Source organism: Vespula vulgaris, chromosome 1 (assembly GCF_905475345.1).
Source record: "Vespula vulgaris chromosome 1, iyVesVulg1.1, whole genome shotgun sequence".
NCBI lineage: Eukaryota > Metazoa > Arthropoda > Insecta > Hymenoptera > Vespidae > Vespula > Vespula vulgaris.
Genome location: NC_066586.1, coordinates 2,186,192 through 2,202,500, shown reverse-complemented (window position 1 = coordinate 2,202,500; position 16,309 = coordinate 2,186,192). Strand labels below are relative to the sequence as shown.

The window sequence follows — 16,309 nt, the reverse complement described above, 5'->3', positions numbered from 1 at the left end:
GTTTCAACAAGAATGGGAACGACAACGACAACAACGACGACGACGACGACGCGACGACGACGACGACGCGACGACGACGATGATGCCGATGTTGGAAAAAAGAAAAAAAGATGAAAGAGAAGAAAAGGAAAAAAAAAAGAAAAAAAAGTAGAGAAAGTATGGGGAAAGGGCAAGATCGCCAAAAGAGATTCTGTTCTCGAATGAGACAACATTCATCAAAGAGAGAAAGAGAGAGAGATATCAGAGAGCAGGCGTGGATAAGTAGAGTGGTCTTTCGACATAGTGTCGAGAAGCCGTCGTAATCGTGGCCTCACCTACCTTCCTGCTCCCTCATTTTCCCTCCGGACACGAAAGTCATTTTTCGTTGGTTTGAAACCGACAAAAAGCTTGCGATTCCTCGTCGAGATCTCGTCGAAAGTTCTTTGCTTTTACGTAGGAAACTTCAACGCTGACTCTCAGAATTGACTGTGAAGTTTTGGATTGGTGGTTATCACGTTGTCTCGCGTTTGATCGATCGTGGTTTTTCAATTGATTCATTGTCAAAAGGTCTTTCTATTGTAGCAACCCCTTCGTTACTCTTCGACTATTACAATTTCAAGCTTATTTTTGCTCTATTATTTAAAAGCAACGACGAATAACAGGGGTAATAACAACGTAGGAAGAGCTCATTACTTTGTAGAACTCTAATTAAAACCTTTTCTGTAAGGTTCACCTTTTGTATCTCGTTTAACATCATTCCCTTTTCGACGTTAGAGTTACCATGAACGTTTCTTTTCGCTTCCGCGTTTCCTTAGTTTTCCTCCGTTCCTTTCCATTCCCTTATATTTCTTCTCGCGCTCTTTTACTCTTTCGACTTTTATTACGTTCTAAGACCAGAGAGCGTACGCTTTTTATCCGTCATTAATTTTGTAGCGATATCTCGAAAGAGGTTCGATGCTCGCACGACTGTTTGTATTTACGATATACGAAATATATACAGGATGTTTCAAAATTCATACGAGAGTTCTTTTAATGGACCCAGGATGTAATGTCTATGTGATTTTATTTTACATACAGTACGAATACGTTTCCTTATACGAGTTTCTAAAAACGAAACCTTATCTATCCAATCCCCTCTACAAGTATTACAAGTTTTTAATAAGAATTTTTAAGACACCTTATATATACACCTAAGAATCCTTTGACATTCCGTAAATTAATCAAGCATTATTTTCGTCCAGCATTTTATTTTTTACAAGTTTACTCGTGTCACTTGTCCCGTATCCGAAAGAATTTTTATAGCTAACATCGTAGTGAAAAAAATGGAAAAAAATTAGAATAAACATTTGTAAATACTCTTAACGAAGGCATTCCTACGTCCACCCTTTCCGCAAGGTCTTTCCCAAGCAAAGCGTTCCACCCTCTGACCACCCTTCGACCACCCGACAGGCCGTTGTTTATAAAGCGAGCGGCCAGAAAGCATTTATCCTTTCGGGGCAGGAGGCCTGGACAGCGGTAGAATAAACGGAGTCCCGGAGCAGTCTTATTTTGGCGAGAGGAGAGGTGGACTAAGCTACTCGGAAAGAAGAAAAGAGGAGGAGTGGGAAAGAGATAGATAGAGAAAGAGAAAGAGAGAGAGAGAGAGAGAGAGAGAGAAAGACTCGCGGGTACTCGCGCCCGCGAACCTTCTCGAGCGCGAGCGCTGGGACGGCTACCATTATTTCTTCAGTGTCGACGACTCCTTGCCGGTGCCCTTCTGTCTTCCTTACGGCCCCTTATAGCTTCAGCAAAGCAATGCCAAATACAGACTTTGCTCCTGCGTCCTTTTGTAGAGAAAGATGGAGGGAGAAGAAATGAGGGAAAGGCCGAACGAACGAGCAACGAGCACAACGTCCTAGGACGAACAGAGGGAACGTTCTCGGCCCATAGGCCTGTCTTCCTCCTCATCCTCTCCACTACCGTCACCACCACCACCACCATCATCACTACCACCACCATCACCTCCACCACCTCTTCCTCCCTCTTCGCCCTCCTCTCCTTGACAGCACTATGAGCGCTCGTGCATCGTGATTTATCGAACCTTCCCTTCTTCCTTCTTTGCGGCGACTCGCCCTCGAGTTAGCGGACGATACCAAAGACGAGGTTATTCGATATTCTACAATATATGTCGGTATTTTCTTCGTCGATATTTTCAACGAATTTTCTCGATTATCATAGAATGAAATAATCGGCGAAAATATCGGCGTTTGTCTAACGCGTCTATTTACGATATTTGGTATTGAGGAAAAATGTCGATAGTTCGTACAACGTTGATTCGATCGATATTAATAAAGTAACACTTTTGTTTTACATTAAATACAGTTATTATCTACTGCTCCGTTATTCGAAAGGAATCGTATTACTTTCCTTACGATTGTCGACTAGACCGTTCGTTGATTGTTTTTGGCAAACGAATCGAAGGTCCCTCCCCGAATGTCAAAAGGTTTCGCGTGTTTTGACTCCTCGAGACTCTTCGAGTTAGACAGACTTATCTGGCTTCGTTCCAGACTACTTCCTGAATGGCGTCTGTTGCTTCTACTTATAAAACAGGAAGCAAAAAGATCCATCGAATGATGGTACGTCGTACATCCTTCATTTTGATAACGACGTTACCAACCAACAATGAATGTTCCGATCAATGATATAACTTATATTTCTTTTGCTTAATAAAACACATCCATTTAAACTATTTTATTAATTAAACGATATTAATTTAATTTCTTACGATCAAACATAGAAACCGAAGATTAAACTTAAACGTTTCGAGAAAAGATAAAAGTTATTATCGGCGAATGCCGACAGTAAGAATCTCCGCTTCATGAAAATTCAAAGGTGAATGCGAACGTAGCAAAACGAAAATTCGAATACTCTATAGCTTGGCACGGAGCAGCCGGCTAAGGAGGCAGTTCCATGGAGAAAGGTTCCCTCATGTATAATAAAATATGATAAAACGCGGCCAATCCCAACCGGCCACCCACCGGAACTCGGTTTCCCTACGGAAGTGGCTTCATAGCGGTCGCCTGTACTCGTGGTAGTTTGCGGAACGCCACTCTTTTATAGGAGGCAGCGCGCGTGTAAGCGCATCTCTATATACTCTAGCTATTTATACGAACCAGACATTGCCGCTATGATGATTTTTCTAACGACGCGACAAGGATCCTCTTTTCTTTAATGACCAGAACTCTACGTTTTCTATGCCATAGAGTACGATCCTTTTTTTCTTTTTAAATTTTTTTTTCCTAAGAAAAGGACGTTAGTGGAATTTGAATATACACAGGACGATAATGAAAATAGAAGAAGAGACGACCCGATAATGAAAGAAAGAGAGAGAAAGAATTTATATTAAATATATATTAATATATACGTGTATGCGTACTACCGATATCTTCAATTTACTCGACTCGAAATGAATCTTCTTCCAGTATTACTAGCAGTACATTATTAATCTGAAAGTAAAATATTGTTCCCTTAACGTTGCGAACATCTCACCCTATAACACGTGGAATGCTTATAGGGTATGTATGCATGAATGTAGGGCATAGGTTGGGCAAGGAAGAACCGCAAGGACGAAGATATCTGCGAACCATAATTCAAAGAAGAAGGAACCGGAGAAGACGAAGAGTCTCGGTAGCGATCTTACGAAGGGGCCGTTCACTCCCAGAGGACCGGAAGATAGGGAAAATGGAAAACTTTATCGCTCGATACGCTCGGACTATCACTAACTTCGAAGGCAGGACACTCGCTTTGGGGATATGTACGACGATTTGCTGGACGAATGACCCGGCTATTTTTTTCTGTATTTATTTTTTTCTCTCCCTTTCCTCTTTTTTGCTTCTTTTTTTTTTTTTGGCTTTCTCCCTTTTCGCATGACTCAGGCGTCAGGTGTTCCTCGAGCTCCGAAAAAAAAATAAAAATATAGAAAAATATAAAAAAAGAAAAATAAATAAATAAATAATAATAAAAATAAAAAACACGTTGATTATCGTCATCAAACGAAATCTCGTTTATCGCGATAAAACACACCTGTGACTTTTTTAATTTATAAGACGGAAGATCGAGAAAGTACATACTCTCTTGCGGGAAACGCTCGACAAACTCGATTTCACATTCACATTGTTAATTCTGAACAAGCGGCACTGTTCGCGGATGGTGTGATAACGGATATCGCTCTAACAATGAATACCCACCGCGTACATACGGTCTGTCCGCAGAGACGGTACCGCTTATCCATAGCACACGTTTGTAAGGACGTCCGGTTGTGCGACCCGTTAAATCGACATCTGTTATAACAAACGTGTTAGCCCGTTGTCCTTTCCTGCAAACAGTTAGCTAATTTCTAAAATCTTTCGAATCTATGACATTTCTCCCTCTCTCTCTCTCTCTCTTTCTCTCTCTCTCTCTATATATATATGGTATATATAATTTTCTTTCTCTCTTTATATCCGTTGAAAAAGTTACATAATTTCCATAATTACGTAATAGAATAGAATTATCGAACGTTAAAGTTCTGTTTATCCGAGAATTAAAGACGATAAATTCCTCGTTCGGTGATCGCTTACCAACGAACGTATTGCATCTAATTTATATGCACTGCTTCGAACGCGAAACTTTAATTGCATAAACGCAATAAGGTACCTCGAACGATTTAACATTCATCGCGTAATACCTTTTCGTTACTTTTTCCATTAAACATAATAAAATGTCTATAAAAGGTAAAGCACTACAACGTGTTCGCATAAATTAAACGGTGCATTCGAAAGGGACGTTATAAAAGCAAATAACGTGCTTTATGTTACAGGTACATAGAATGCTTATACATGCTTATGACATATACGTATGCACGTGTCATGCATATGTATCGAAACGTTTAAATATTCAATCGACGTAACCATCGTAATTACCGTAAATTCATAAATAAAACGCTAAAATTTCTAAATGAATGCAAAAAACGATGATTGTCATTCGTCGTTTAAATAACAAATTTGCTCTATTATATACGTTTAAATATCAAACGCGATACACCTCGGGAATGTTATATTATTTTGACGTTTGCATTGATTGTTCATGAAATTACACAATAGGTAAATACATTTGTTACTAATTATATCGATTTTCCTAACAATACGATCGACATTAATTAAACATATAATCCGCATATAATATAAATATCTCGATAAATGTATATACATATAAATAAGAATAGTCCATTTCGTTTCTTTCGTCAATTTTTAAAAGATTTCTTAGTTCTTAGTAAGAAACGTTGGTAACAGATCGATCGGAGAGAAAATCTTTTGGTTTTATTAACTCTCAAAAACATCATGGATTCAACCCTAAAGCGGTCGTCTTATTTGTATTCAGTAAACGGGTCGACCCAGGCGTTATGGTCAGTGCCGGCAACCCCTCTGTGATAGGAAATTTGTGGGAGAGATAAAACTTGCGCCATGTTTTCGTAATCGTTGCCGTAGAATACGTAAACTTTGTGGGTGGCAAATTTACGGGAAGTGAATCTCGCATTGAACAAAGGAACTCCAAGTCGTTTACTTCTACGAAGAAGTAAAGCGCGAACTGCTGCGATATAACCTACATGGAATAAAAGCGAAGAAAATGCTCTCGCTTTTCTCTCTGCTTTGTATTTGATATTTCCTAGAAATGCAGGCGACTGTCGAATATATACTAAAGAAAATACCAAGGTCCTTGTATACAAAAATATATTTTCCGTAAATAGAATTGTTGAGAAAATATGATTAATTCGATCATTGAAGAAAGAAGAAGAAGAAGAAAAGAAAGAAAGCAAATAAAATAAACGGTAAAAGGTGACGTTTAAATTAGACTCTACTCGAAAATTTAATACTAACTATTGGATAGTAAGTTTATGCATTTAATTAGCAGACGTAGCCGAATTAAATTTTGCTATTATCACCTCGTTTAAATATCGCGAAGCGAAGAAACAAATCTTTCCGTCGTGAAGTTAATAATCATCGTCTTACGATTGACGAAAAGGATGCACGTGCGCGTGCGAAAGGACGCATTAAAATACACAAGACATAAGTAAGAAACTTAGGTCCTATCCCAAGACGCCCAAGGCGATGCGTGCCTCGCCGTTCGGACTTTTCTTTTGATCCTGTTGCTCGGTTGCCCGACTTGTCTGGTATTATGGGAGAATTTTAAACGCCAAATATTATGAAATTCTTTCGCGTAATCTTCCACGGCATTACTCATCTTCGTGATTAACGCCGAATTAAAATGATTAATCGATTGGGTCGAAAAAAACGAAGAAGAAATAATTTAACGAACGAAAGTTTCGTTAATAATTGAACGAATGAAAAAAAAGGAAAGATTTGAATTGGGAAAATATTTCTGAAAAGTCTCTCTAATTTCGAACGATAGAGATTTCTGTTCTTCTTGAAAGAATTAAAAAGAGATTAATAGAGAGAGAGAGGGAGGGAGATAAAAAGAGTAAAAAGAACCGTGGTCTCGATCAATCAGGATCGTAGATTATCCTGATGCCGCGAACGAGCCGACGCGGAGTTGTAACAGGTTCGTAGCGTAGCTTAATGGTCCCTGCGTCACCCTTAGCCAGGACGGTCGCTATCGAGGATATTTATCGTCGAATATATCCTATCGATGCGTGAGCCTCGCCTAAATCTTTCGCGAGCTCCGGTCCTTACACACGAGGGGGAGGATACGAGGAGCGACGACGAGCGATCCAAAACTCGTAGTAGCTGGTACTCGAGCATCGAAATGTTCACGATGGAGAGTTCTCGCTCTCGTGCGGAGGTAAGGGACCGGCTTCATAAATATGCAGAACCAATTATGGTTTGGCCTTCTCGTTCTTCTCTCGACGTATTCTTTTCGTCTAGAGAAAAATATTATTTATCTTGATTTTCATCGAGGGATCCAGATCAAGTTCGTTCGCGATTAAATCGATAGAACGTTTTATTTTAGTCACGATATTTCGCGCATCTAGAAAAGAAAAACGACTGCAAACTATTCCAGGACAAAAACTAATCGACGTGGCTTCTTTGGAAAATCGTCGAAGGCATCGACTCAGGCATGCAGGGTCCTAGTAGGCTTGTCTAAATACCCAGGTAGGTAGGTACGTAGAGGAGCGTTCGGTAAAAAGGCTTGTTCCGTTTTTCCCTCTATCGGCTAGAACCGAACGTTCCCATTTGTATCGTTGAGCGAGGACATTTTTCAGAGAACGCCGACCGAGGCCATCTCGCGCATTTTCCCCTCCGGGTGGCCACCATGAAGAAGGGATTTTACGAGATGCGATCGACTTGCCGTTTCGCAAATCGTTTTCGAGGGAAGCCCGCTCGATCTGGCAAAGACACGTTTCGATCATTAAGGGAAGAGCTCCGAAAGCGGCTTTCGGAATATTTGTTACTTTCGACTGGCCGCCATTACCAACGGTGAACCTTCGATCTCGTCTCTCTCCCCTTCGAATAAACGAAGAAATGGGAAAAATCGAGCTGGTCGCTACTTAGACGATAATGATCCTTCTCAATTCTTTCCTTTTCGCCTGACTATTTCGTACTCTTCTATCTTTCGATTATCGTTCAACCATACCTAAAATCTGACTATCCTCATTTAAAAAGTAGCTACGAATCGTAACTACAAGATCCGGTTTGTCGAAACGATTTTGTGATTTCCGTAAAACGCATTTCGAATATTAGATCTTTCTTTCCAGGAGGACTCTCACCTCGTCTGCATAGAAATTTATTTTTCTTCTTCTTCTTCTTCTTCGTTTCGCCGTTTCGATCGAAATCATTTTCTTCTTTTTTTCTTCCTGTTCCTCGTGATCGTGAAAAATATAGATAATAAGTACTTTAATCGACATCGTTGGAAGGTCCATGACTCGGTTAACGAAAATACGTTTTACCAGGGAAGTATTCGGTGAAATTTCTCATGGAATTTCCGTTTATTGGAATTCGTGCGAATCGCAATAAGAGGATTCAAAAAGAATAGTACGATCGTTTATCGAGGCGAACCACGAACTTTCCTGATAAATCGTATTTTCCTTCTGTACTGCCACAAATTGTTTTTATCCGTATTCCGATGGTACTTCACGACTAACTTGTATGAATTTTCGTATAGCGTATGCTCGTAGTGGTAGTAATAGATCGTGCACGAAGAATCGTAGCTTAATTCTCATTTATATCAATGTATATATATATATATATATATATATATATATATATATATATATATACACATATATATAGTCATTTTTTCAAAGAGTTTACTTAGAGGAAGAAAAAGAGAGAGAAAGAGAGAAGAAAGAAAGAAAAGTCTAGCGAATTTCTCGAGTCATTTTTTCGAATACGTGTCTCCGAGGAAAAGGAAGAAAGAAAAAGTAAAAAAGGAAGAAGAAAAGGAAGAGAAACAGGAAGAGGAAGAAGGAGAATAAGAATAATAAGAAGAAAAGGTCTCGGTTCCTTTCGTCTTGAAGGTCCAAACGCACGATTCACGTGACCGGCAGGGTCGTCCCAGGGCGAGGGACTCAGGTGCACCGTGGCTGCCAGTGACAGCATAAAATTTGTCAGGGCGATTCTACGCTAAATTTTACGTAGCGCCAGCTCACCTGGGATCCTGTAAATTCGTGCCTTATAGTCCCTATAGCTCTATCGTACTTACGTAGGTGGATAATATAGAGACGATGGCTGGGACGGTCGCGATAAGCGGCCATAAGCAAAATCGAAAGGCCGTTTCTGGGTGCATCTCCCGTCGTACTTACTCGCGTGCTAACCTTTTCTCTTCGTTCTCGAAGGATCGACGATGTCGTTCCAATGAAAAACGGCGAGCCACCGCAGCTCCCCTCTAACTCGATACCAAATTGTCTCTTTTCAGGTGTCTCCTTTCGTCGTAAGAAGGTTAAGACGTTCTATCGTATAATGTTTCAACCATCCGCAAATCATTTCCTTTTTTCGTATAAAATAACGTATAAATGACGATATAATAAAAATTTTCTATCGACGATTACATTAAACGATGAAGTATTTTATGAAATTGTTTAAAAAAGAAAAAGAAATAATATTGAACAAGCTGAATATTAACTCACACTACGTTTGCACGGCTTAATTTCAATAAATACAAATTCGTTGGGTATTTTTACCCACAATCGTTTACGATTTATTTCTCACCACTCTTTTGAAAATCGAACTCCCAACAACAACCACCGTAAACTCATCGATATGAGTAGTTTACCAGTGACGCCCTAGCAAAATAATTGGTTTCGCAATTGCTTCACCCCTGTGAGTTAAAGCATTCATTTTATACAGAAAACCGACTACTCCTACAATTTCGAACGACAAGATTATAAGCCACTCAACGCGCTCCAATAGGTCGATCGTTTCCGAAAACAGTAGCCGTGTTAATCGCGATCAATAAAATGAAATATTTATGCTTTCAACCCGAAACAGTAAATCTACTCTTTTTCTCTCCTTCTCTCTCTCTCTCTCTCTCTCTCTCCCTCTCATTCATTTTATTAAATGAACATAATAAATATATATTAAAGGAGAAAAAATTAAATAAGATATAAACTCGTAACACGAAGAGGAGACGTTAGCGTTTTCTTGAAAACTCTTGACATAATTTATAATGAAAGAAAAAAAAATGGAAAGAAGAAGAAAAAGGAGAAGAAGAAGGAAGGCAAAAGGGTCTCAAAAGTACGAAGGGACTTTCCTCGAAAGAGAGAAAATAAATAACGTTGTCGTCCACGAAGACCCGGGAAGAAAGAAGGGTATTTTCGTTCGTAACGCGTGCATTCTCCCGCGTCGTCCTTGTGTCCACGTAGAGAAAGAGAGGGTTGTTTGTTTGGACTTAGTTTACGGGGTGAGTGTAAGGAAACCGAAGAAGACTAGAAGCTAGCTCCTCGAGATGAATCGACGGATCGAGTCGATGGGAAAACGACCTCAAGGGATCGATTCGATACACGTTTAAACAATTTCCATCGGAGTGGTTAGTTGTTACCGACGATTTTATAATTGATAAAAGGTATTTTGTTGCAATTGTTTTTGGTCGACGAGTCTCAAAGGGAGAAAAATTGAATTAGAAAAGTAATTGAAATATACGTATAGTTGGAAGATAGAAGAAGAGGTAGAGAGAGAGAAAGAGAGAAAGAGAGAGAGAGAGAGAGAGAGAGAGAGAGAGAGAAAGAGACAGAGGAGGGCAATTATTAGGCCGTAGCTTAACACGGGGTCCCTTAATATGGCGATGGGGAGTTTCGGGCGCGTATACGCGAAGCGGTATACACGGTGCCGGGACAAAGCCGGCGGACGACGGGCCGATACAGGAGGTCAAAAATGCGCTCAAAAAATTGCCGCCAATTTGAATTGCTAATGAGGATGGCGGTGCTTGCGTTCGGCCTACCGGTGCAAAACAATGGTCCGCGGTATAGCGGTATACCCTCCTCCGAGAGTCGGCGAAACGAACGCCGGTGACGAAGTCCATATAAGTGTTCCGTTTGGCTCCGCAGAAATGCAGCCGAGGGGAGAAATAAATGAGCAAAAAGGCAGGGATGCCTCTTCCAACGAGAGACGAAGAGAAATCCGAAGGTGGAGGTGGAGATGGAGATGGTGAAGCAAGAGAAGAGGAGGTGCAGGAGGAGGAGAAGGAAGAAGAGGAGGAGGATGAGATGGAGGAGGCGGAGGAGGTGGAAGAGAAAGAGTAGGAGAGGGATGAGGCGACAGAGAGGGAGATTCCGAACGCATCCTAAATAATTAGTCACTGCCACATCCTCCTTGCTGGCCCTCCGTGCAAGCGAGAGGAAGCTTACGAAGGAAGAAACGACGTCACGTGGGAAACGTGGGAAGAAGGAATAAACGAAACGAAACGAAAACGGTGAGAAGCTATAAGGGTGGAGAAGGACGTCATCCCTACGATCAAAGGGAACCGATTGCTCGAACCCCCTTTCTTCTTTCCTTCTCCCTTCTCTCTTGACTCTTACAGAAAAGAGGAATTTCTCGATCTATAACTCGATCTACGTTACGCGCTTCGTAGCAAACAATCGTTCGCCTTTAATTCCTCACAAAGTTATATTTAGACCGAACGCTTATCCTCGCCTCGGCGCACTCCGTGTAATTGGATCGGCAATGTATCGGTAATCGAGAACGAAATGCCGAGCTGTTCTTCGAGACGTCGCGGTAGATTTGCGTCATAAAAGGGAATACTATGTCTACTTTTTGCGTGTTGACGCGTTAGAAGGGAGAAAATACGTTGCCGAGCGCGACGTATGAAAAGTCGACGATATAGGTAGGTATATCATAAAGTATATATCTCCTTGAACAGTAACGTGAGTTTGTAGTTGTGAAATTGCAAAACTCGTCGTCGACATCTAAGAAAGTGTTGTCCATGAAAATGACGAAGAGTCTGTATCGTTAGTGGTAACGCATGGTGATCGAGAGAGTAAAAGATAGAGAAAAAGAGAGAGAGAGAGAGAGAAAACGAGAGAGAAAGAAAAAGACAGAGAAAGAGAGAGAGAGAGAGAGAGAGAGAGAGAGAGAGAGATCAGGTTTCCGAGGATAATCGGCTCGCGATCGCTCGAGGCCCGAGCAACTTTGTTGTTCCCTGCCATTATAAATCCCGACGTTTACGGTCTAAATTAATATTCGAGCTCGCAGGAGCGCGTTAACGACGACGGACTCGCTCGGTTGCTGCTATCGGCCTATCGAGAACGTTTAATTCGTCGAAGCGTTTTATTCCGAGCGATCCGATCGTCGTCCCTTTTCCCTTCCATCGTAAGCGAGAAGGAGCGAGCGAGCGTGCGTGCGTACATGCGTGCGCGCATGCACACAAGCGAGAGGAGACGATAAAGAGAAATAAAAGAGAAAGAAAGAGAGAGAGAGAGAGAGAGAGAGAAAAAGGGAAGACTAAGGACGGATCAGCGCCGTGGAGCGTGTCCGAGCATTCGTCCTTGATAAGATACACCGCGAACCTACCGCGAACCTACCGCGGCGAATGCGCGCTACAACGACGACGAAGAGGAGAAAGAGAAGGAGGAGAAGGAGGAGGAGGAGGAGGAGGAGGAGGAGGAGGAGGAGGAGGAGGAGGAGGAAAAGGAGAAGGAGGATAGGCCGTGTAACCGGTAACCGGCAAACCGCGAACCGCATTCCCGCGCTAAATACTACCAGACCGTGCGTGGATTCTTCTACGAGGACACGTGCACCCGATTCTCCCGCCTTCCGGTTAAACGTCATCTCCATCTCGCTTCCGTTCCTTATGCACCGTACGTATCTGTCACTATGATATATGTACTTACATATATAATAGATAACTTTTCAAGTAACTCCGATGTACTATTTTATTCTTGGACTTTATTTTCCTTTCTTATTCCTTCTTCTTTTCTTTTTTTCTTTCTTTCCTCTCCTCTTCGTTCTTCGTTTCTTTGTTTCTTTGTTCCTTTTCTTTTCATTTCTTTTTTCTTCTTGTTTGTCTTTCTGTTTTTTTTTTTTTTTTTTTTTATCTAATCGATATCGCATTATACCGATTATTCTCTTACGAAATACCAATGCGTTTTCCTCTTTAGTTTCTCGACTTCTTGACTTACGACTTCAGACACCAGCTATACGAACGTAGCTGGTAGCTATGAATGTAATTAACGATCGCGTTAGAAGTCATGCGTCAGCATCTTATCTGCTCCATTACATCTCCGTTTCGCGTAGGTATATCTCTCATGTCAACGAGTCACCGCCAACAATCCGGCATGCATCGCGAACGACAACGATTATCGATTTAAGGAATTTTATCTCGACTTATCCGTACCTATTTACTTATCGTCGTTTCTCAAAGTAGCATAAACGCGAGAAGATCATTTACATCGAGGCGAGTTATCGCGAGTCGGGAAGGAACGTGGACTTTAAACACTTTTGTTCGACTTCCGTCTTTAGATCGACTCAACCTTGCTCGACAATTATGGCGCTTTGAGGATACTCCAAAGCCGAGGACGGTTATGATGAAGAATAGGAGGACTTTGGAGGTGCAGGAGAGATACGTGGAATCGATCGATATTGCAATATCGCTTCGATGATGGTCCATCTCCCTTTGAGTGTCTCCTCGTCGTGAAGATCCTCGAACGCGCGATTATATTCTATGAATGTGTACGGGTATGTATGTGTGTGTATGTGATTATGTCCGGCCAATTGGGCGTGTAACCATTGAATCCATTAATGACTACTATCATATATTTAACAATAAGTAGAAATCGATCCGAAGGAAAATACGAGAAATTTAATATCGATCGATGTATTAGGCGACTAATAAGAATGTAATTTATTTTACTATGTAACAACAAAAATAAATAGTATATCATATCCTCTCTCTCTCTCTCTCTCTCTTTGTTTTTCTCTCGAAGAAGTAGAAGAAGAAGGAGGGAGAGGTCAAGGTAGACATTATTTCAAGGCAACGCGTAAGCGAGCAATGACGCGAGGAGAAAGACGAAGCTCGCTTACAGGTGAGAGAAAAAGAAAAGGAGAGGGAGAGAAATACGAAAGAGAGAGCCGGGCTCTCTCGGTCGGGGCTCCTTTTGTTTTTCTACCTGTGGCTCGAGATGTATTTGGTAGCCGATTCGTCCATATAAAGCGACAAATGTCCTTTTACGGTTCGGATCGGTGGTATCGAGGTACCACGGCGTGCTCACTGACTTGGGATCTTATGCCAGAACTTTTCTAGTAACAGTCTTTGTTCCATGCCACTTGCCTTTGATTAAAATCCTTAATGATCATTTAGCAGTAGCTCTCGATTACGAGAAAACTCTCGCCAACTTGTTTTCTTCTTCTTTACTCTTTTTCTGTCTCTCTCTCTCTCTCTCTCTCTCTCTCTCTGTCTCGCTTTGTCTTCTTGTTTGGTTTTCCTTCTCTCATCTTTGTTCGATTCGTTCGATCTCTCTCATTCCTCTTCACCATTTCTTTGAAAATTTCATTTCAGTTGTCGTCTTCCACGACGATTTCGTCGATCCGTCAGAAAAGCCTGAGAAAGTCGAAGTGCTTCGCTCGCGCTAAATTAAATTAGAGTTTTCCCAGCGATGTATCCAACGAAGACGGTCGTTCGTTCTTAGGTGGGAAAAAGATTCGGTACTTTTGCAAACAGCTCGAACGTGATCTTTGCGCCCTTGCATTTTAACGATCGGTACGAACGTGGAATTTCGTTCGTCTGCGTCCCTGTGCGATGTACGTAGCATCTACGCGACACGTTGGAGTTCTGTTACGACGACAACGAAAGGAGATCGCGCCAAGGAGGTAAGCCCTTGTAGAGACAGCCGGTCCAATTGTCCGTCTTTCCTTCTCTCCTACCTTCCGGCAGTTTCCATCTCTGTCTCTTTCTCTCTCCGTCTCTCTCTCTCTCTCTCTCTCTCTTTCTCTCTCTTTTCTACTTCCAACCAAGAGACATCGCATTGCTCTTGCCCGAACGTGCACGCATATAGCTCGCCGCACGTAGGAACGTTATTCCGTGCAGCTGCCACCTGCAATGCGTACGACACTTTAACCGTTCCTGCTACTCCCGATACGTCTATCTATGGCGGTATCGATATCCGTACCGATCTCACGGGTCAGCTTCGTTTTCTAGGAACAACGAGCTGCTCTTTTTATCCTACTTGGAAATCGAGTCAAACTATAGACGCATTCTGATTCGTACGATTCGTCATTCCAGGATGAAAATATTCTATAATGCGATACAAAAATACGTAACTCGATCGTTCCGTAACTTTAGGTAATTAACGTTGCTTATGGGAACGAAGAGAAACTTGACGATAGAAACGAAGCGAGGATGGTTAAATAACGATGAAACCATCCGTTGGAAAAATATTTTTATGGAAATTCGAGGAAAATGAACGAAGCAAAGTTTTGTCATATGTTTCGCAACTGACAAAGGCTCTTCCCGACGGAAACACGAAGCGTGGCCCATCGTAATATCGCGCATATATGCGTACGGGAATGTCTACAGAGACAAGGCGATGCTAATGCGGAATGCAATGTTCGTTTTCCTTTTTACACGCGCAATATACTTTCCGCATGATGGATGTTGCTCTTTTATAAAACCGTAGAATAATATCAGCAGTCGTGAACTATCGATCGCCTGAAACCTGTTGTCGATTTTTAGTTGGTCGAGTAGGATGAATAGATATATAAAAAAAAAAAGAAAAAATAGGAAGAAAAAAAAAGGAAAAATAAATCTTTCTCTAGGGGAAAAAAAGGACCGCTGCAACGCGAGACCACAAAAATTGAATCGTTCATCGAACAGGAAGGAGTATCAAAAATTGATATTAATGCGGAACACGGACATACGAATGGGAACGATTTATTCCGGTAGAAAAAAATCGCTTGCCAAAAAAATCGCTTAATTGGTATATAATCCGATTCACAAATTTATATCGTCCAATATATAATACTAATTTTAATGGCGTTTCCCAGTTCTGATTTCTCAATCCTTCCAATAGGGATTTATCGTTATAATCCTTTCTCCTTTGTTATCGAACTAATTAAACGTCGAAAGAAAAAAAAAGAAAAGAAAAGATGGAGAAGGCGCAATTAGAATCCATGTAATAACGAATATGAAATAGCATTCGTTAGAGAGCATTGAAGGAATAAAAGATCTCTAGGACTCTCTCGAGTAGTACTCTCGAGTATAGGTGCATTTCTCTCAGTAGAAAATTAAACGTTTAAGGAGGAGAATTTCAGTAGGTTCCCCTAACCAACTTCCGGTGCAAATTCGCAAAGTCGTATTCGCCGGCTAGAACGCTAGACGATTCTTCGGGCGTTCTCGAAAAAGAATGGGAGACGCGCCATTCGACGTGATCTTCGCCGTTAGAAGAGGAGGCGGCGCAACTGGAATGCCGATGAAATCCACGATCTTTCGGGAGGCGGCAACGAAGGAGAAGAAGAAGAAGAAGACGACGACGGGTAGGATACATCCAAGCGGAGTTATTCGTTTACCTATTCCTCCTGCGTTCGCTTCCAATCCCTTAAAACGCAGTCGAGAGTTCGAAGCGTCGATTCTCTCTTTCTACCTTTCTCTCTCTCTCTATCTCTATCTACCTATATCTATCTCTATCTTTCTCTCTCGTATACTCTCCCTTCTCTTTTCTCTTACTTCTGAAGCTCCGAATTCTCACGTTCTTCGCTTCCTACGGATTCTTCCACGAATCGCGTGGAACGCCGATTTGCCGGGGAAGAATTTTCATCGTGGCGCACCTGCGACGTACGAATCTTGGTAGAAGCGTAAGGAAGAAAGAAGATTGGAGGAATAATAGAGAGAAGAAAAGAAGGAAGGTAAAGTAGGTTTGAAAGAAGAAAGG

At 41.5% G+C, this 16,309-nt stretch overlaps 2 long non-coding RNA genes across 2 annotated transcripts in view; both read left to right on the top strand.

Annotated features, from left to right (window-relative positions):
• Positions 1-4,114, top strand: part of LOC127069774 (uncharacterized) — a 275,276-nt gene extending 271,162 nt beyond the window's left edge. The window contains exon 5 of the long non-coding RNA XR_007783716.1: positions 3,554-4,114. This is a non-coding gene — a long non-coding RNA (uncharacterized LOC127069774). The remainder of the gene's footprint in view (positions 1-3,553) is intronic.
• Positions 4,115-12,103: 7,989 nt separating this feature from the next.
• On the top strand, positions 12,104-13,328 carry LOC127069795 (uncharacterized). Its single transcript, XR_007783736.1, has 2 exons — positions 12,104-12,244; positions 12,906-13,328. It is a non-coding gene; the product is annotated as an uncharacterized LOC127069795 (long non-coding RNA).
• Positions 13,329-16,309: the final 2,981 nt, after the last annotated feature.